Raw genomic sequence first — 22573 nt, 5'->3', positions numbered from 1 at the left:
TTTGCTGTTCGTGACAGAAATCCATGTTTTATGATGAAGGACTTGATTGTGTAAGTCCTAGAAAGAGGTCAAAAGCGGCCACCCCCAGTGCAAAAGGAGAATACATGTAGATACAAGAGAGACAAAATATTAGTGTGGTTCTCTACACCTATCAGTAATTCTCCCCCTCCCCACCTCACATGGATCCTCCCAAGTGCACAAGGTGAAAGAAGAGTGGGGTGGTGGGAGACTGGGCATGTCTGAGAAGACCTAGGGTCAACACCAATTCCTCCTCATGCTAATGAGACACTTTTCTATACTTCCTTCTCTTTGGCCTCATTCTTACTGCTAGGCAGCACTAGCCTGTTAATATTGTCAAATCATCTTTCATTTTTCAGTCTCTGCCCTTGCTGGTACCTCCTGGAAGCACAGATGCCCTAATATCACCAGTCAAGCTAAGCTGCTTGGGTGAGACTTCCAGGCTAGTTTTGTAGACTCATGAACTCTTGGCAAGTCCGGATAATGCATTCAAGCTTTAGGGTGCTTAGCCAACCTGAAGTGCCAAATCATTTGGACTTCACTGGTCATTAATTCACACGCTAACCAAAGCACCTTCAACACGGTGTATTACTTTATTATGCATTGCACAAGATGCTATAAAAGCCATGGCACTGTAGTGCTTTGAACGATTTAAAGCTTTGAAATTCTAGTTTTCCCTGTGAGCCGCTTCCCTTCGCTCCTCAATCCAACTGGCTTTTGTATATTTCACGTTGAACTGCACCATTCACTGAGAAGCATTAGCACTAAGCAGCACCCCGGTAGGAGAGTTTCTTTTAATATAATATGAAATGGGGATGTTGAACTAGATCATGCAGTCACAGGGTGTGTAATCTCTGGGTGAGGAAGTGATGATGACATTAGCAGCGGATATCTTTACTGAGTTCTAGAGTTGCACATTTCTAACATGGACACACATGAAGTACTATGGCTATGGTTCTTCTGTGGAGTTGCTTATCTGTTCTGGGACTTGCAGTCTCTCCCCCCCCCCCCCAATACACACACACTGATTTTAGTTCCTGAGGGAAGCTCGGTAACCCTGGCCCTTGGAGCTAGAATACAATCCCTAGCTCAGAGATACATATACAGTTTATAGCTGCAAATGTTTGACTAATCACTGGGCCCATACTGTCTAACATGTCTCAGTACAAAAGTATTTTGAAGTTTTCATGGTCACGCATTTGTCACAGGTCTCTCTCAGTCTCTCCTGTTGAAGCTCTTCCACTTTGTGTAAAATAAGCATTCACTGGAGCAGGGCCAGGAACCTGATTCTCCCACATCCTGTGTGAGTGCTCCAAGCACTGGGCTAGAGCGTGTAACGGGACCACAGCCACTTCCTCCTCCAGTTGTGTTTTGTGGGAACCCAATCTTCAGTGTACGCTGCCAGATCAGGATCCACAGGCAAGATAGGTAGGAGAATGACTAGTGTGTGAATCCCGTTGGGGGTTAGGCATGCACTAGGCATCAGGACTTAGGTGACTGTGCACATGCCCACTGGCAGAAACTTAGGCACCAAGGGAATTTAGGTGCCTACAGGGTTAGATAGCAGCAAATCATGGATCTAAATTTTGTACTTAGGTGCCTAAGTCCCTTTGTGGATCTATCCCTTAGTCCAGTGTTTCCCAAACTTGGGATGCCCCTTGTGTAGGGACAGCCCCTGGCGGGCCGGGCCGGTTTGTTTACCTGCCCCATCCACAGGTAGGGGCTTTCCCTACACAAGCGGCGTCCCAAGTTTGGGAAACACTGCCTTAGTCTCTCTGTAGTTCAGTTCCCCAGCAGTAAAATGGAGATAATAGAACTTTCCCATTTCATAGGGGTATGTGTAAGGATGAATGCATTAAAAACTATGAGGTCCTCAGATACTAGAAATGTGCATCAAAGGAAAAAGATAAGATCATAGAATCATAGGATTGGAAGGGACCTCAAGAGGTCTTCTAGCCTAGTCCTCTGCACTCAAGGCAGGACTAATTATTATCAAGACCGTCCCTGACAGGTGACCATGTAACCTGCTCTTAAGATAATTGTTTAAACACTTATAACAAGTTAAAATGCCATAAGAATGTGCTTTTTAATCATTTCAAGAAATAATTGCAAGATTTATTTTAGTAGTAATGTTAAATTACAATTAAAACATTAAAAATTTGCTTATTGGTCTGATTCTGAGAAAGGCTGCTCACCCATGACTTCCTTTAGCATTAGTGAAGGTTGTAAGTGCTGAGGACCAGTTTTTCAACGGTATCTAGGCACCTAAAGAAGCAGATAGGCACCCATTTTCAAAAGCACCTAGATGCATAATGGCAACTAGCTCCTCCAAAACCCACTGTACGCTGGGTACCAGGAAAGCCCACATCTCAAATACAGCTTCCTGGCACAATGTGGAGGAAAATATTAGTATCTTTCCCCCTTCCCTAATCCAGACCTGCTTCCACTCCTGCCAAGGACTTCTGCTGCCCTGAAGGCAGACCAGATTGGCTTCAATGTTGTTATTTATCTAAACACATCAGTGTGCCCGGTGCTGCACTGACAGGTGACAGCCTTTGTGATCACATTCAAAGGATGCCCATTTCAAACCCGTAATAACACATTTTGGTCTGAATGACTGGACTGATTAATGTACTTCTCAGGAGGGTTGGAAGCAGGAGATGTGAGCACCTAAAATACAAATTAATCAGCACCGCACCTTGGTCTTCTGTGTCCTATTGATTAATTATACTAATTGACTGATACAGATTTAATCATTTTACCTGATGGTTTTTGTTAGTGACAGCAGCATTGAAAAGCTACATTCTGATTGGCTTACGGAGGTAAATGATCTGAAATCAACTACAGACCAGTCAAAGACTCTGTAGAATACTTTCCCTATCAAATTAATTGGGCAAGGTTTTCAAAAGAGCTTAGTGACTTTTGATGTCCAACTTGATGTACCTTAAAGGGGCCTGATTTTACAGAGAGTGGTTGCTCATCACTCTCTGAAAACCCAGGTCTCTGTAAGGTGTCTCAGGTTGGGCACCCAAAAATTGTGGCATCTAAAATCACTAGACACTTTCAAAAATCTTGGCTTCTCTGCTATTTTATAAGTAATCTGATTTCCAGGCTGGAACACAAAACCTGTAACACTAACGACCACCTTGATGACTTGGCAGCAACCTGAGAGCTGCACCTAATTTACAAAAGAGTTGCAGTTTACACTGCAAAATCTGAATCCATATTTTGAACACCTCAAAGATTAGGGTGTTTGGTTTGGGTCCATCTCTAGCTGGCTTTTATGTTTTAACATGCTGTTCATTAGCAAAATGCAGTGCATGTGGCCATCATATTTGTTTGAACTTCTATCTTCCAAAATAGATAAATAAAAGTTGTCATTTGTTGGTGATAGGCGGACAAAATTAGGTTGGTTACACAAAGTGTTGCCAGTGACATTTTAGTTTTTCAAAACTAAAAGTCAGAGCTTCAGAAGCGGTTGGTACATCTCTAATGACATGGATTTACATTCTCCTGGGTGACATTCTTTCTGTACAAAACAAGGTGTCTTCATATAAAGATAAAAAGTTATGGCATTTTCAGCCGAGGTGCAGAACTAATTGGCCTCTCTAGCTAATCAGCATATGTAACTCACTCTTCTTCTGTGTCTTTCACCCAGATATTTATTATGTGTGCATTACTAGGGAATCCAAGTGCTAAATTGAACATTTTGCTATAATAGCACCTGAGGTCACTCTCTGTTGCCTCCTGACTGAATGAGGGAGCAGCACCGATGGACATCAGAGGTAGTGGTATCTAGACTTAGCTGATGATAGGAAAGGTTCGCCCTGAGGAAAGGAAGAAGCACAGTCAGAGAGAATCTATGTTTACCTTAGATTCTATTGTAGACCAAAAGATGCTATTTCACTGTATTATCTAAATACTGACACTGCATGAAAAAATATTTTGGCAGGATTTTGATCTTCTTTCCTGTACCTTCTTGTTTTTCACATAAGAAAACCTCGTGTGTGTAGCATGAGTATTGACCATTATGGATCTCAATTGACAAGCTACTGTAGACTCACCCTAGGGGAGCAGGAGATAGGTTCAATGAGGCCAATCACTTTGTATTTTTGACCCACACATTTTTGACAGTGTCACAGCAAAGGAGGCTAATGCATTTGTTGGCAGTGACAGGAAGAGCCTCAGAAATCTGAATCGACAACTGAAAAGTCCTGGTAAGCAAAATAAAAAACTCTTCTGTCCAGTTCACCTACCAGTTAGTGAATGACTTAAGGGGGTTGGAAAAGCAGGTTTAAGGAGCTTATTTTGTCAATTTAAATTTGACTTGTAACGGGCTTTTGGTCATGTAGGCATATAGGCAGGAAACCAAAGGCCAAATGAAAAATCGTGTAATTCTTTAAGCAGTAGCTCCCAGGTATTAATACAATAACAACCAGACAGCAAAATGACGAAAATCAGATGAATTCTTGTTGACTCTGAACATCTGGTGTTGTGGGGGGTAATGTCTAAAAGAAATCCTAGGGCAGAATTCTGCTCCCTCATCTACATGGTGGATCTCAGCTCTGGTACCCTGCTTTCCTCTATATGTGGTGACTTCCCATACTGTAGTTTGGATAGGAGAGCTGAATTTTTACGGTTCTTCCTCAAGAACATTTCACCCTCATTGTGTTCATTACAATTATTTTCACCAATGATTTTTATATGCAACAAATCCACAGTCACCTCGGGCTTCATGGTGGTTATTATGTAGCACAAGGTGTCCCCATGGCTCTTCACAGCTACAGCCATAATGCAAGGCCTCCTGCTCCAAAAGATCAGACCCTGACCACTCAAACTAAAGGAGATGCTGCTGGCAGTCGAGGGCTTATGGCATGACACATACTTGAGTAGTTCTGATTGGATGAAGCACAGAGCAGTGATGGGCTTACGTATACTCTCTAATTGTGTTTCAGGATACGGTCTCTGTAAGAGGAGAGTTTGGAGTATTAGATGCACAGCAGAGCAATGAAAATTTCCAGGCTGTTTGTGAGAAGATGTTTGAGTTTTTTCTTTTGGCCTGTTACCAGCTGAAAACCCTCTCATCAGGTAATAACTCAATAATGAGTGAGTCCTCCAGCCAATTCCTAAACTCTATTCTGAAAGTGGGAAGCTCCAATGAATTCCTCTGAACCATTACAAACATTGAATCTATCTCCCCTTGTAAGTATTCTCACACTTCTTATCAAACTGTCTGTACTGAGCTATCTTGATTATCACTTCAAAAGTTTTTTTCTCTTACTTAATTGGCCTCTTAATTGGTAAGACAACTCCCACCTGTTCATGCTCTCTGTATGTGTGTATATATATCTCTCCTCAATATATGTTTCACTCTATATGCATCCGAAGAAGTGGGCTGTAGCCCACGAAAGCTTATGCTCTAATAAATTTGTTAGTCTCTAAGGTGCCACAAGTACTCCTGTTCTTTTTGCGGATACAGACTAACACGGCTGCTACTCTGAAATCTGAACATCTAAAAATTAGCCCTTAGTGATTTGGAAATGTATTTGGCAACAGCAGTCTCTGTTGTTCTTTGCTGTCACTGAATACAATTCTCACTTGCGAAGGCTAAAAATGAAAAACAGGAATATGGGAGAGGCAAAGAAAGCTCACACATCATACTACAGAGCAGTATCTCTCCTCCTCTGGGGAGAGCACAACTAGGATCCTGCATCCAGCTCTGGCCACCTCAATACCACAGTGGAAAAAATGCAGAGAAGAACAACAAAATTTACAAAGGAGATGGAGGAACGGATTTAAAACAATGTTTTGGTGAACGAGCTTGTGTGTATATGTTAATTCCTTTTACTGGATGGAATCAGAACTGCTCAATTGTGTTATAGACAAAATCAAATGCAATTAATTTGACAAATTTTGCTTGAGTTTCTGCGTGTAAGTTGTCTGCACACAGATCACAATTTTCTTGAATTCATTTTCTATTCAAACTTATTTGCCAAAATAAGCTCATCCAGGAGCATTTAGCTGTGAAGATTTCTACTGGAAAGTCTAGCTCTGTTGTTCAGTTTTGATTGGCTGCATCAATCACATGGCAAGTATTTGTTCCCTAATTGGATGAGCATTTCCGCTGACAAATTTACTTGTTATTGGAAAGCAAGGACAGAAGGAGCAGAGACATATCCAGTGCCAATTTGTCTAAAAATATGAATGAAAATTTGTAGAGACTGCCGGGGTGGGGGGGGGGAGAGGTAGTATTCATAATCAGAATAAGATGAACAGGAATTTTCAAACAAAACCATTTTAAATCAGAAAATGCAGATTCATCCAGAACAAAAACATTTCACAGAAACATTTTAGGTTTCCACAAACCTCTGCCAAAACATAGGTATGGTTCCAATAGAAACCTGGGAGAACCTGCCTGGGCAGATTTCTGCCTGGTTCCCTGCCAGATGGCCTGGCAGGCTGTTGAGAAACCCTAGCTTCCAGGGTCTGCAGCTCCAGAGAAGCTCCGCCATGCTGACTGCCTCAGAGTCGGGGACCCCAAGGCTTCCAGAATCCCTGCCACAGAGCTGGGACCCTGAAAGCCGGGGGAACCCTAGCTCCAGCTAGGCTCTCAGGGCTTCTAAGCTCCCTGCTCCACAGTGGGAGACTCCCCAGGCTGCCCCCAACTCCCCGGTGAAATTAAACAAAAGAAAACGTAAGCTGGACAGCAGAAAGAACATCCAAACCGGGAGATATATCAGGCTGTGGAAAATGTTGCCTGGGCAAATGGTGGAAGTGCCGTCACTTGAGAAACGTAAAGCAAGACTGGACAAACATCCTGCAGGAATTACTCCCGTGTCTGTGTTGGCCGTTGAGAGGGATAGACCAGCTCTGCTTCTGAGTGGGCAAATGAATAAATATTTATAGCTTTGTTTCCAGGCTCTTTCTCCACTACTGATTACTGAGCGGAGTGGAATCTGCACATAGCAAGCACGTCTAAATGACTCGAAGCTCATTTCCATTTAGAATGTCTGTTTAAATACTGATTTGACCTCTGGATGTATTTGGTGTTGGGTAATATATATAAAACTGTCACTAAAATTGTGTATGAAGCACAAGTTGAAATGAAAACATACTGTACCTTATTGGCTGTTTTTTTATTCCCCTTCAGGATGAAAGGAGAAGGGGGGAAGCCAGATAATCAATAAGGCAAGGAGGAAGCAGGATTTTTGATGTACAGCAGCAGCAGTGAAGGGCTGGGTTCTTTTTATTTCATCATTTTAAAAACATGGTTTATAAACACCCTCTTGGAATCTTGAAAGTAATATTCCATTTGGGGTGCAGATACCATGTTGATGAGCATGCTTCAAATGCCTAGCTAGCTATGATACACCAACTGTCAAGTAGCTCAAACCTAAATTAGGTTTTGTTGAAAAATAGAAAATCTATTATGAACAGAAACTTTTTCACAATTTCCTTTTATACTTGCTATGAAAACAGGGAGGTTGGGGAAAAAAATGTTAACTTCCCGTACAGTGTTTGAAATCAGCCTCGGCTAGAGCAAGGGAATCAGAGTGTGAAAAGTGACTAGAAATAAAACAGGAAATTACCAGACCGTCTGAGCTGAGTATAGTAGAAAAAGTAGGAAAAGTGAAACTCAATTTAAAAAAATTCTTAAATTGTACTAATCTAAATTGGGTCACATACATTTATAACTGTACCATGACATATCAATAAATAAAGAAATAGTTATTGTCAAAATGCTATACAATGCTGAATAAATAAAGTATAGAGGGTTGTATCATTCTTTTTAAAAAAGAGACAAGAATCTTTTGGTGTATTTATTGTCAGACTCCATCAAGAAGACTCGCATTATACATTGTACTGTATCTACATTCTACAGTCAAAATATCGAATACATGAAAATAAAGTCTGTGTTATTAACTCTATAGGCTCACACTTTTTATTAAGCGTACATTTAGAAATAGTTAATAAAAGGTTAACAAATGATTAATAGATGTTTTAATAAATGGTCAAGCAACTGTTAGAGTTCAGCATGTCAGTCAGTTGCTTATCTGTCTATAACATCATCTCTTGATGTGCTTATATCCACTCATAAAATGCACTATTTATGTCCAACATGTTTAGATTAGGCATAGAGCACAAGTGGGACAACTCACTTCTCTGTGCCTCAGTTTCCCTGTTCGTAAAATGGGACTAACTATACTTACCTATCTCCCAGCAGCGTTGTGAAGCTTACGTCATTAATATTTGGAAGATGTTGTACAATCCTGGTGTGTTTGAAAGCTGCTGTAGAAAGGCAAAGAAGTATTATGTATAAGCAACCAAGCGATATTTCTTGTGCGAGGCATAAGTTGACATTTCAACAAACCGATTCTTTAAAAAATAATTACAAAGACCTTATGAGCACACATGTAAATACTGTAAGTGAAATGTTGGGTGTCCCAATCTTTGCAATATCTCTTTAAAGTCCAGTTGAGCTGAAAAGATCTTTTCCCCACAAGAATCAACACCTTCATTTAAAACTAAATTGCAATTTTTCCTATATGAGGAGAGTCATTAACCTTTGCCAAATCATTACCTCTGGAGATAATTAACAGTGATCTTATAGAAAACCTAACTAATAAAGTATGCTCTTGAAAAATAATACGGAGAACAAAAATGTACTCTACCTCCCAGCCAATGGACTAATTTCCCTGGGGAATGTGAGTTTCAGTGAACTTTTTAAAAAAGACACAGACTTTTTTGATCTAGTAAAGCCCCAGTCATTGGCATTTAAAATCAGCTCTGACTTTGGAATGCACAGTTAACCTAGACTCCAACTGTATTTCAGGTACATTAGCAAAAGTGGAAATAGACAATAATAAAACCTTTTACTAGTGATCCCAAGACTTCGCTATACCCTTGTCAGGTAATATTGTTGCACGTATTAATTTACTTAGTGCCAAGTGTGCTGGATGCTTAACAGTGTGAAGACAAGGCCCCTCATCCATTGATTTCAATGGGAGTTCAGCACTTAGGGCAAATTCCTGGCCCTATTAAAGTCTTGCTTACAGGGTGAGTCCCATTTAACTACCTAAGTCTCTCAACATCCTTCTACAGTAGTTAGGAGAGATACCGTAATCCCTGGTAACATGCAGGAGAGGGATTAATCAGCTTTTCTGCCTTAAAATACAACCCAGCAGCAACAGTACACATCAGTGTAGGACAGGAAATGAAGACGAGTCCTGTACCAGCTGAAAAAAATGGTTGGAATTCAGGGAAACAGAATGTAATGAACAGCACTGGACTCTGCCCAGAACACCAGGGCTAATAACCCCAGATGCCATATGATGTTTGATAAACCCAACTGGTCAAACCTTGATTTAACCTTTATTGCCAAAGACACCTCCTCCAATGCAGTGCCCCTAAGCATTGTACTGCAGCACTGGTTCAGCATTAACTTGGAGAGAAGAGAGTTATACACAGAATCTCCAGCTTTGTTGGTTTTCTAATTGACAGATATAAATTTCCTTCTAGTTAAGGGTAATTCTTTTTGTTTTGTATGTTTTGCCTGAGAAAAACGGGTCCATCTTTTTTTGTTAATTTCATGCTTCTTGGCTCTGCTTAGAAAACAGCTGGGTGGTCTCCACTCTTTCTCACTGCTCCAGGCAGGGAAGGGAGTAAATTGTTGTCTACGTATTCATGATCTGCTTTTGCACAGCAAGTGTTAGCTGGTACTGGAGGAGTGCTGGAACTGTCCACTGCTGCAGACCCCTGTGTCTACAGCTTGCCAGTTGTAGTTGCGTGCTCTTTACAAGGTTTACATAAAGGTTGCCAGAAATAAATCACTAGCCTTTATCACTCCATGTAATCCTTCCGTGCATTATTTATGAGTGGCTGGCAATGTATCATGTTGATTCATGCTGGAAACCTATAACCTAATAAAAGACAAAACATGCATCAGAATCAAGCATTTTTAAAAGAATATTTGCCCCTTTCAAGAAAGCCCTGACAACTGATTTGTGAAAATGCATCAGAAGGATGGAAGGCCTATGATCATATCTATCAGTCTAAGGTATGTAAAAAAGCTTTAGGAAACAATCCTTGCAATTGGTGAAGCAGGTTAGGAGCCTAGGAACGGCCACACCAGAATAACGCAATGGTTCATCTAGTCTAGTCTGATGTGTCCAGCAATGGCCTATATAAGATTTTTCAGAAGAAAATGGAAACCCTGCCACTGACATAATATACCATAATACTATTGTACAATGTGGGGAGATTGCTTTCTGCATCCACCTGGTTATCAGCTAATGTCTTGCAGCATGGATAACAGTGGCAATCTTTTTATCTAGCCACCTGCTTGGTGACAATAGTCTGTTGGTTTTGATGTCCATATTGTAACAATATAATGCATCCAGCCACAGCCAGACAACAGCCACAGTTACTATATTATTCACACACATACATAAGGAAACAGGATTTGAACCTGTGCCCTTCAGCTCAAAACACACTGAGGCCGCTACCACCTGAGCTAAAAGAAAGCTTCTTTTGTAGCTAGTAGCAAGTCCCTCTGTGGGGAGTCACTAGAAGCCTCCCTCAGAATTCATTTTTGTTCATAAAGCCAGTACAATATGACAGGCAGTGTGGTCCAGCAGATTGAGCCCTGACACAGAAGCTCTGGGGTCTATTGCTGGTTCTGCCACTGACCAGTTGCCTAACTTTGGGCAAGTCACTTCATCTCTCTTTACCCTCCCATCCATTGTCTGTTTGGATTGTTCACTGTTTGGGGGTAAGCACTGTGTCTCACCATGTGCCACTAGCACAATGCAGCCCTGATCTCAATTGGGTCCCCTCGCCAAAACCTTAATACATTGCTAAATAATAAAATATATTTCCTGGTAGAGCTGGGTGAAATCTTTTGACTGAAACTTTTTTCAGCAAAAAATGTAAATTAGTTGACACCAAAATATCATGTTGATTTTGGCAAATTGCTTCATTTAAAAAAAAATCTGAAAAACTCAAAATGTTTCAATTTTTCAATTCAAAATTACTGTTTCCAAATTTCTTTTAACTTGATTTTATTTTAGAAAGTTTAAAATGTTTAAAATGCTTAAAATCAAAACAAAGTGTTTTGTTTCAGGTTGAACAAAATGTTTTGTTTGACTAAAAGATTTTTTTCCCCATTCAGTGACAATTTTGAACATTTTTGATTTTGGTGCAAGCTGTGTGGGTTAGCTAATTATTCAGACAAATCACATGCAATTGTTTCTATTTCCTGACTGGATAAATATTCATGTACTTCTAGAGCAAAGATTTTCATGAGAAAATTTAAAATTCAGTTTCAAATGCACAGGCATGTGACTTTGACTTTCACTTTCCAAGAACATTCATGCCAGTCAAACACTATCTCATGGATATTCACCAAAAGCAACACAACAGGGGAGTGAGCATGGGCAAAGTGAATTAATTCTAAATGTGAGTGAATATTGCCTGGAAACCTCTTGTCACATTCACTCAACTGTCCTTGGAAGGAGGTATGAATGTTCATTGAGGTAATGCAAGTGAGACTGGGCTCTCAAACTCTGTGTTAAAATTATGATCTATCACTTTATATTCTCAGAGGTTTTCCTGGTGTAACGCCGACAGACCCCGGTCATTGGCAGGTGGGATCGAACTAGGGACCTCTGGAGCTTAGTGCATGAGCCTCTACCACAGGGATTGGCAACCTTCGGCACACCACTCGCCAGGGTAAGCCCCTTGGTGGGCCAGGCCGGTTTGTTTACCTGCCGTGTTGGCAGGTTCGGCTGATCGCGGCTCCCACTGGTCGCGGTTCACCATTCCAGGCTAATGGGGGCTGCAAGGAGCCATGGCCAGCACATCCCTCGGCCCGCATCGCTTCCCGCAGCCCCCATTGGCCTGGAGCGGCGAACCGTGGCCAGTGGGAGCCACGATCGGCCGAACCTGCAAACACAGCAGGTAAACAAACCGGCCTGGCCTGCCAGGGTGCTTACCGCCGCGGGCCGAAGGTTGCCAATCCCTGCTCTACCACATGAGCTAAAAGCCAACTGGCTGTTATCTCAGGCTGTAGAGCAGACTCATTTTCTGTCTCTCTCTTTAAGTGGTCCTGGTGCCATTAGATGGGACAGAACACCACACCCAGAAGGTGTGTGGGTTACACTGGTCCTGCGTGCAGTCCTCTGTAAGAAAGCCTTTATCAGCAGTCGGTTTGCAAACAGCCAGCCTGTAGATTAAGGCGGGATGAGTTTTGACTCTCTGTTTGTAGGGCACAGACTGCATTGTGCCTCTCTGTTTTGAGGTTCTTGTGTGTATTCACTCTGAATTTTAAGAAATAAGTTAGTTACATTGCAACCTTCCAGCAGAGTAGTTTATGATTTTAGCTAACTTCTCTGCGTGTACACTGTGAAACAGAATGTGGAGAGTCGTGGTGAGGAACAGAAAGAGAAGGCCAAGACTTTAACAGAGAAGCCTAGTGAGCAGCTGGGAGTGTCAATGTACGTGAGTTCTTAAAGATAAAGCATAAGGGGTAGAGGGAGTGTTTTAAAAGATAGGAGAGTGATTTTGAGATAGACTGAGAGCTGGAGGGGGGGACTGTGAAGGTGAGCTCAATCTGACTGTTGTGTTTGCAGTTGGGCTAAGTGTTGTTCTAAGTCCAGTCTGTCCCAGTTTTAATTGCACCTGCGACGTTTACCTGAATAGCTTCTACTGCTGGAGTTTGGGTGTCACGCCAGCAGCGCTGCTTAATTAACATTCCAATCAATGCCTGCCCTGAGATGTTCTTCACACTCACTAAGGATGAAAGGAGCAGCTAATGGACATGGATGCAGAACTTTGCTGGAAATGAATATCTCCAGATAATATGCACTCAAATGACCATCTAGGTAGCAGAAGCTGTCATCCAACACTGACTACATTCTTTAATACAACATCTGAGAGTGGATATCACACCAAAAGAAATAACCATCCTTAGAAAAGGCAGAGAGCTTCCCATGAAAGGCAGAGGGCCTGCAAGTGAAAGGTGAAGGCAACACACAGAGACACTCTCACAATTTTCTCTCATTGCTGTTTCCTCTGATGGGGATCAGAGAAACTAGCAAAGTTTCTGTCATCCTGCATATACATGTCATTGTTCAATACTCAGTATTGCTTTCCAGGGAATCTGACTAGGCGTCCGTTTTACTGTCTTACTGCATTTCTATTTCTATAAAAATGCCAATAAAAACCATTTTTTAAGCTGAATTGACTTATCAAATTTAACTGGGATGGCTCCTGGCTGATGCCTGCAGAAAAAGGAGCCAGAGGAAGATGAAGATGACTTGGGGGTGAGGAACAGAGGCAGTTGTGATCTTCCTCCACAGAATAACCAATGTGGGCATAAACTAGTCTCAGTGCTGGGTGCACCAGCCATATTACCATGTGAGCACATGGATTAATCAAAGAGCAGCAAAGGAGAAGGCCATAAGGGAAATAGGTGGCTGTGGGGACCAGGAATTCAGAGACTTGTACTAAAACCTTAGATCCAGACACCCCCAAATTTTAAGGAATTGTTTGATTCAGCTCTTAACTTTGCAGCTCAGGCTCAGGGATTTGAATCCAGATACAAACCCAATTAAGGAGTGAAGGTTTAATAAGAGATTATCGGATGAGAGAGTCGTTCCAGCCCTTCAGGATTCAAGAGTAAGATTTAACAGGGATTATGTATTTAATGTTTGCATTAGGGAAAGTTCTATTCTATCAACTAAGAGTGGGATAAGATCGCCCCCACTGCAGAAACTATGGCAAGCAGCTGGGAGGTTTAAAAAGTAAAATATAAATTGTCTCTCTATCCCTTAATTTATATCTATTATTTTTATTTTATTCCAGACTAATGTTATTCCTGCAAATATCTGTTTCTCTTTTATTTATACTTCCCATAGCATTTTAATACTTTATATATAGTTGGTGTATAAGATAGTTAATTGATAAAAGCAATTTCAATGCTCTTTAATAGATCAGAGTTAGTGAGTACAGGGTCCTGTCCAGGTCCAGCTGCCACAATCAAGGGATCCTTTTTATATTCATTACAACTGGCTTTGCTCAGCTGCAAGGGACAGCAGCAGAAACAGCTCCCCATCAGCCCCCGTGAGAGTTCACTCTAGGTTTTCCATGAGGCTCAGCGTGTGCTGGGACATGACATTTCGGGAGTTTCCAGGGAGACCGTTGCCAAAGCTGGATGTATTCAATAAAACTCAGTCCTCCTTCATTGTCACACTGAGGTAAAGTGCACTGTGGACTTCTGTTGACCTGGGACACCGGGCAGGCTTCTCTGTGGCACTTTGGAAGGGTATCCAGGAAAAGGCAGACATGGTGTATGTGCCCCGCACAGCTGATGTCTGGTGCTTTTCATTTTAAGATGTGAATTAACTGTTAGTAATTCCTGATCTTGCTGTTAGCCGGAGGTGTGAGGCAGTAGAAAGAAATAGCAATTATCAGCAGGAGCAAGTCTTGAGCGGCATAAATCAAAGCAAGTTACCATACCCAAAACAAAACATACATAACTAAAAGTTTCCTCCATCTGGGGCTGACCCAGAACCTGGCTTTATCTTACCCAAGGCATTTTCCCCCTACTCTCTCTCGGCGGGACTTCTTATAGCTTTTCCCCAGAGCAGTGCAAGGTGGGAACGGTAAGTGGAAGTAGAATCAATCCCTTGTATACTGGGGACGAGGCAATGTCCCAACACTGTCACAATCACAAATCTCCCCTGTACAAATGAAACCAAAGCATTGGGTGAAGGTGGGCATAGTCCTTCCCCTCCACCAGCAAGGTGGATTTTCCTCCAGTACCTTTAGGTTGGAGAATTCCAGATGTCAAAAACCCTCAGGAGAGGCAAAGCAAAACACATGGCACAAACCAGCTCAACTAAATCTATTCCTTAAAAATGAAGAGTGAGTTTTTGGGTTTCTTTCCTTCCCCCAAAAGCATTTCCTTTGCTTATTTCCACTACTTTCACAGTTGTTCTGGTGGATGCAAGATATAGTGACCTGAGTGCCACTTATCACCTTTATAACCATAATCACAAGGTGTCTGGGGACACTGATCCCTGTCATGTGTTAGGGGCATTTGCGTCCAGAGCCCTGATCTAGTATTCCTGTGAGTCAGACACAGGAGGCAATGCAATATGTCTTGTACATCACGTACAACACAAGGTGGCTGGAATTGGGACAGATGGGGAGAGCTGCCTAAAGTTTTTCTATCAAACATTTCAGAAATAGAAGAAAAATGGGGGAGGGGGGAAAATAAAATGCATCCTAATTCAACCAATCAATCATAGGATTTTCCATGCTGGGTCTCACCAGCAGTCCATCAATTTCAATATCCTGCTACTAGCACCCTGTGCTTCAGAGAAAGGAGAAAATGCTAATAGTTCTCTTCACTAAATAGGTGCTTCTGTAGGGGAGCAGAATTCCTTCCTGAACCCCAAAGGCAGTCAGATTATGCTCATCCTTGCACGTATAAACCAAAAAGGTTTTTAATGCTCATGAAATTGTCTAGCCTAATTGAAAATCTAAAATTAATTGTAAAATAATGTTGTTCTACTGCTTTTCTTTCTCTTCTCTCCATTTTTCAAAGAACTGTAGGAGCTGATCACATGAGGAAAGTTCCTATGAGAGCTGATGGCACTCAGCACCTCTGAGGAGCTAGAAACTCTCTTCTCTTGTTAGCCATATTATTCCTGATTTGCATGCAAGTTAGTGCCACTTGTAACAGCAAGCCTGGTTCTGTCAGCACACCAAGTCAGAGTGCTAGTCATTAATAACTCATTCCCAGATAATATCGACAGCTGCTCCACTGCATTACTAATGCCATCTGTGCCCAGTTCCCCACCCTCCCCTTTCTAACATTCCAAATCTTACTCTCCAAAACATGCCTCACACTGCAACATACATAATGGAAATGACTAGCACAAGCACACTGATAAATGGCTCCTGCTAACCCAGGGAGCTCAGGAGGGAAGTGATAGCATAACTGCAAAGTCCAGCTGAGCTCTCAGCATGAGCAAACACCACTATAATGGGCAACATGCTGCTACAGCCCATTTCCCAGTGATGCTGTCTCCTCCTGCATGTCTGATTAAAGAACGAATTACATGCACATTGATATAATCTACTGTCCTTATTTTCTCTGAGAAACATTAAAACCTTGATAGGATTTTTATTATTATTATTGTTATTACTGGCAGATTTTGAACAGCTTGAATCTCAGACTTTTTGTTCTCAACTAAGGCTCCAGCCAATGAACATTTTCCAAAGGCAGATCCCCTCTCCCTGCTGCCCCACTGGGACAATTTTCGCATTTGTGAGTTTCAGGGGTGATTGGCATCAGCACCATAGAAAAAATCAGTTGAAAAGCATTTCCTTTGCCACTGATGCCAAAAACACTGGGGATACTAAAGAAAATAATAAAGCAGCAGTGTTCAGTGTTAGGGCTGAATTTTTGCAGGTGGGTGAGGTGTAAATTAGATACTGAGCATGAATTGTTAATGTGTTACACTCCCCACAAATTAAAAAAAAAAACTACACACACCCACACACACAATCAGCAATTTCAACTCCCTATTGTTGACTAGAGAATATAGTCCTTTTGATCAACTGCTGCCCTCATTTTGTGGGTTCCCAGTTACCTTAGAACATTTAAGAGAGAGAAGACAATATGTAATTAAACTGTGGAACTCATTGGCACTGGACATTATGAGACCCAAAACTGCAAAATTCCAAAAGCAGATTGGACATTTATATGGATAACAAGAATGTACAGACCAATAACATGGTATCATACATCTCAAGAGAAAGATTAAACTTCATACTTCAGGGTTTAAGCCAGTCTCTAAATACTAAGGATTAGGAGGGTTCTTGCACTTTGCTCTGAAGCATTTGGTCCTAGATACTGTTGGAGACACAATACTGGACTAGATGGACCATAGGTTGGATCTAGGATGTCAGTTCCACTGTTTCTATAAGATATTTCAGCTTTCAATGCAGAACGATTTCCCCCTTTCTCACCATAGCAGAAATTGTTTTATTAATTATTATTATCACTATTATCCATTTTTTATTAATGGTTAGCATATATCATCTGTATAATAACTAAAGATCACAATTAGAAAGGGGTCCAAAGCAACGTTCAGGGTCCAAACAGTCCTAAACTTTCAGAAGTTTTGGTTCTAGAGTCATTGCAAACTTTGCAGTTTGGGCCAATCTCTTCTCAGTACCCCTCGTCATCCTTTGAAGTATAAACTATCTGAGTGTTACAGCTTGGCAACCATATTTGACAATTTCTATTTGTGGAGAGAACACAGGGAGGGATAGAGCAATATGTGGAAGTCATCTTCCCTTGGAAGTGGCATGGGGATAGGCAACTTGGTCCTTTCCTTTCTAGTCAAAGAACACTGTGACTTTAAAGCAGAATTTAGGGCACTCAGAATGAGAGAGGCAAACTTGTGGTTAATGTTGAACCATAATGTTAATTATTGTTGTTTATGTGGTGACACCAGATAAACCCAACTGCTTTCCACCAGGATCTCACCAGTGTTTCCCACAAGTTTCCTGATCTCCACTGGTGTCTTAAAGACTTCAGTGACTATAATGACCCATACACAATGACTACAATGGAAATAAAATAAAAACAGTGTAAATCCCAATATTGACATAATGGCATGATATATAAGAGGAAGCATATTATAATCCAGCTGCTACATAGCCAAATTCAATATATATCTAATGAGGGGATAGCCTTCTGGATTCCTAGGGCATCTTGCCCTGAACCCACATCCCCTTTTCAATTACAACCCTCTAAGAAGATGACTAAAGATGAGTGAACAATTAATTATAATGTCTTCCACAAACTTAGCCTCTTTTTCTGCTCGCCATTTTGCCTGTCCCAAAACAGTTTCCAGCATCATTGATACCACCCCCTATTCCTGGTCATTTCAATAGCCCCATCACACTTTTCATGAGTGTGTCAGGGCCAATCTGCAATATGGATAATTACAACCTGCCTATATCAATTCAATCGTAAATTTCAATTTGAGAAGTTTAGTCTTTGCTTCTCTCCAAAGAGAACTGTTATTCCAGGTTACTGGCACAAATGGCTGTTACATTCCATCCCAGAAATGTCTGTATTTCACTGGTGAGCAAAGTAACTTCAAAGCACTCTGTGATCCTTCATCACTCCGTACTTTTCTGAGATTTTTTTTAATGTCATATGAACTTTTTCTTTACAGGCATTGATATGTTAATCACTGGACTCGTTAGGGAGTCCCATTTGTAGCCATTTGGAATAACACAAATTGGAACTTCCTAGCATACTGCTGAAATCATGATTCGTTCAGGCATAGCATATTATGTCAGAACATTATTTTAATAAATTCATGGCACCCAGCAAAGCAATAACTACTGTCTCTGGCAGAATAATTCATCACAGTAATGTAATGTATACCAAGATCCCCTACAGTTGCTTTGACCTCAGGAGCTACCATGGAGAAGTTCAGATCTGCTGCCAGATGGTAGCAATCAAAAGTCATTCCCATCTGACATCTGTTTATCGACCAATATGAAACAAGTTGGGTTGATCGTTACTGGCTATATATCATAGAAACACAGAGATGACCAGGACTAAAAGGGACATGATGGCTGAACTTGGTCACATTTTATATGAAGCTTCCATTTATAAATAGTTTATAAAGGGATAATAGATCATTAACAGATGTTTTTATAAACGGTTTATCAGATGTTATAGAATTCAACTGGCCAATAGGCTATTCAAAACCATGGTTATAAGCATCTATAATGATTCTACTGATGTGCTTATTATTATGTAAAATGCAAACTATTCATGTCTATAATATGCTTATAACAATGTTATAATCATGTATAAACCATTTATAAATGGAACCTTCATACAAATTGTGACCCTGAACTCTCCTCTCACCCCAAGAATAGAGTCTTCCAGGCCAGGGTGGAGGCACATTTGTGACATAGTATGGGGAAATCTGGTCCTCCCACTACTCATGCTGTACAAATGGAAGATTTCAGCCCCCAAGACCGTCAATTTTGCAGCTGTTACTAATGCTAACATTCCATTTTGAGCAAACACCAACCTCAAATAACAATATATTCCTACACAGAGAAGCTGTGCAGAGAATGGACTAAGAACTGGCTCAGACATTCCTTATCTTCTACTTTGAGTTCAAGTACAAATCTTACAGTGATGAAGGCCAGATAACAGGATAGATACAGAGACAGACAGACAATGGGAGATTTGCTAGGTCTGTGCTGGGACCTTTTGCAGGGGGAAGGGAATGGCAGGAATGTTTTGGATAGAAGCATGTGAAAAATTAAAACCATTTTTTTTAAATGTGGGTTTTAAATTTGATGTTGAAATTTCAATTATGACCCTTTTGTGGGGAAGCAGCCTTAAATTTTATGGGTTTTCACTCCAAAAATGGTCTTGTTTCTAAGTGGAAAAAATGCAGAATTTTCAAAGTATTAAAATTCAGAAATTTTATTTCCAATGAAAATCAGTTTGCATCGTAAACATGAAAAATCTCCAATTTCCTCCGATTTCAAAGCAGAAATGTTCATTGGGGGAACTATGACATGTCCAGGGCCATAAAGTCATGTGGAACAAATAGCAACAATGTTTGTGCATATCTGTGGAAAAAGAAGTTGCCTATCGCACAAAGCAGTCGTTTTTGCGGCTGGTGGAGGGAGCACGTAGCAATGCAGGAGGAAGGTTAGGCAGCTCATTGGAGGGTTTGTGCTGGGAAAAGAATGAAGAGGGAGTTTAAGCAGCTGAGGAAGAGATGCTGGTAATGGGAGAGACAGAGTTTGGCAGTTAAAAAAGGGGAAGGGTAGATGGGTGATGGACATTACCACCCACCGTTGAGAACTAGAGATTTGGCAGTTTGAGGAGGGTCAGGTAGGTTTAAATGGATGATTGATATAAGCTTATGAGTCAGTGCAATATAGTGGTTTAGTGCGTGTGATTGTGCGCTGCTAGTGGCTGTCCCCAGGGATTACAACAGCCTGCCAAGGACAGTTAAAAGGAATTCTCCTTTCACTTAAGTGGTAGCGGGTCTGTGTTTTGGGTCTGAGTTCAGTCCCCACTAATGACCATGGTGTCTGTACATGGCCACAGTTCATTATATAAGCATGCTGGATTCTTGACTGTACCCATTAGGAGTCAGGAGATGACCTTACAAGGGAAATAGCCTGTGTAACTGGGTCCTTCGGTATTTAGACCTAATTCCACTGGGGGGTGCCACCTATCTAACGGAGCAGAGTTTGGCCCTATGTTTGCAGTATCTGGATATCCCATGCATGTAAGTGGTGCTTTGTGTCAGGATTCTCGGGCTCAGCACCTATCTCTAATAAGGCTGCAAAAGCAGCATCTATCTCACATTACTCTAGGACCCCAAACCGCTACATGAAAGCCAAAGTGAAGAGACTCCAATGAGGAAGCCAGTGGTGGGAGAGGCGAGAGGGAAGGGCTGCAAGTTTTGACAGACCACAGAGTGTGTACAGGAGCAGATTCTCCATGAAACTGATTCTGGATTCTGCATAAGACCAAGGCTGATTGTGAGCAGTGTGAGTCTTTACAGGTCTGCTTTGAAAAAGGAATAAGAGAGAGGCTTTTTTGTGTCTGATCATTACTCTGTCTATCGAGCTGTAAAACACTGTTCCCCTCAGTCGTGTATTCAATACCACACACAAAATCATCAATAGTTCTTATTTGTTTTTATAGGTTAAGCGCTGGGAACATTTTGATCTTATCTCTCAATTCTGCTTCCCTTTTGCATTTCACAGCATTAAAAAAATAAAAAGCCAGCTCAGTCTTTCCCAAGCAACCAGAAGCATGAAAACAAATCTAACTGATGATTTTAATTATCCCCAAAACACTTAAGAATGAGCAATGAAAAATGTTTCATTAAATTGAATTCTAATTAAGACAGTGATGTACAAGTTAATGATCAGGTGGGGGGGATCTGCAGGCTTTGGGCCTTTTGTTAAGGCTGTTTTCTTGGTGTATTTAAAATTTAAAAAAATATGTTTTATTGTAACTGTCAGTGCACTCTGATGTGTTTTACTGCAAACAAAATTAAATGTAGGAAGCTATCCTGTATAGAAAAGAACAATGGTTTTGTTTTGAAATGATGTTAGCAATCTCTGGTATCATGACCAGTCTTTTTGTCATGTCAGAACAAAGGTTTTAAAAAGCCTCTTTATATATGGATTATGTTTTTAAAATCCCCTTGGATGCTGTATATGAGAGGGGAGGCATTGAATATATCCGTATCTTGTCTGGACTGGATGGAGTGTTTTGAGTTAATTCATTGCAGATTAATTTCATCCCTGTGCAGAGGACCTGAACAAAGATTTATGCTCCACTAAAGCTCCTACCCAGAGTTTTAAGTGGGATTGAAAGGTGACCTACAAAGGCCTTTTTTGCCTATTTACGATGGATAAAGAAGTCCTGGAAAGTTTTGATTTTTAAAAAAATACACAGCTTTTTGGCCTGCTTGAATTTTTACCTTTGAAGTATTGAGAGTATCAAATCAGCCCTTCTCTGTTTTTCTAGAGGACCTCTTGGGAAGCCTAAGCAAGAGACTAAAAAAGCTTGTTCTATTTATCTTAACAAAGAGAAGGTTAAGAGTTGGCTGGATCAAGGTCTACAAGTACCTGGGGAAAAGATTTCTGATAGAGGGCTTTTTAATTTACCCCCCAAAAAGGCATAATAAGATCCAGTGGCCAGAAGCTGGAACTAGGCAAATTCAGACTACAAATCAAGTGCACATTTTTTAGAGAGAAGGTAATTAACCATTGTAACAACTTACCTGGGGACATGGTAGATTCTGTGTCACTTGAGATCTCTACATAATTGGATGTCTTTCTAAAATATATTTTCTACCTCATCCAGAAGTTACGGATTTTGTGAAATTCTCTGGCTTATATGTAGGGCAGACTAGATGGCCATAATGTCCTTTTTCACCTTAAAATCTCTGAAAGCAATGCATCGTGAGTTCTCAGCCTCTAATAGAAGGGATAGGTATGTAAAATCTGTGTCAAAAAGAGATTTTCTCTGTGATTGAGGCCTCTGGGCCTGCTAATTAAATAAATATGGGGTGAGTAAGTCCATTACTCATTTGAGAACACTAGAGGGAACCCTAACAAAGGAGTCAGGGAGAACAGCAAAATGGCAGAGCTGTTTCATTTTTTGCTTGAATAAAGAATACTGTGGACACCTAGTACCTATAGCCACATGCCAGCAGTCAGCTTTCCTCTCTTGCTAAGTCCAATTCTAATGTCCGAGGCTGCTCTGTGCACATGCTTGTGGTGTTCATCTCACCCAGCTGCCATGTTTCCCGTAACTTACTCATTGTTTTGTAAAGGGCCTGGAAGCTCCTTGGGCTTTATAAAACCACCCTCTCTTGTATTCTGTGCTGTTAAAATAAAATTTTTTATCACATGATCTCAATGTGAAGAAAAATGTCAATGCAAAGTATTTTAAAGCTGCTCC

The sequence above is a fragment of the Terrapene carolina genome, unplaced genomic scaffold (assembly GCF_002925995.2).
Source record: "Terrapene carolina triunguis isolate 2854851 unplaced genomic scaffold, T_m_triunguis-2.0 Scaffold96, whole genome shotgun sequence".
Taxonomy (NCBI): domain Eukaryota; kingdom Metazoa; phylum Chordata; order Testudines; family Emydidae; genus Terrapene; species Terrapene triunguis.
Note: the sequence above shows the minus strand (reverse complement) of the source record.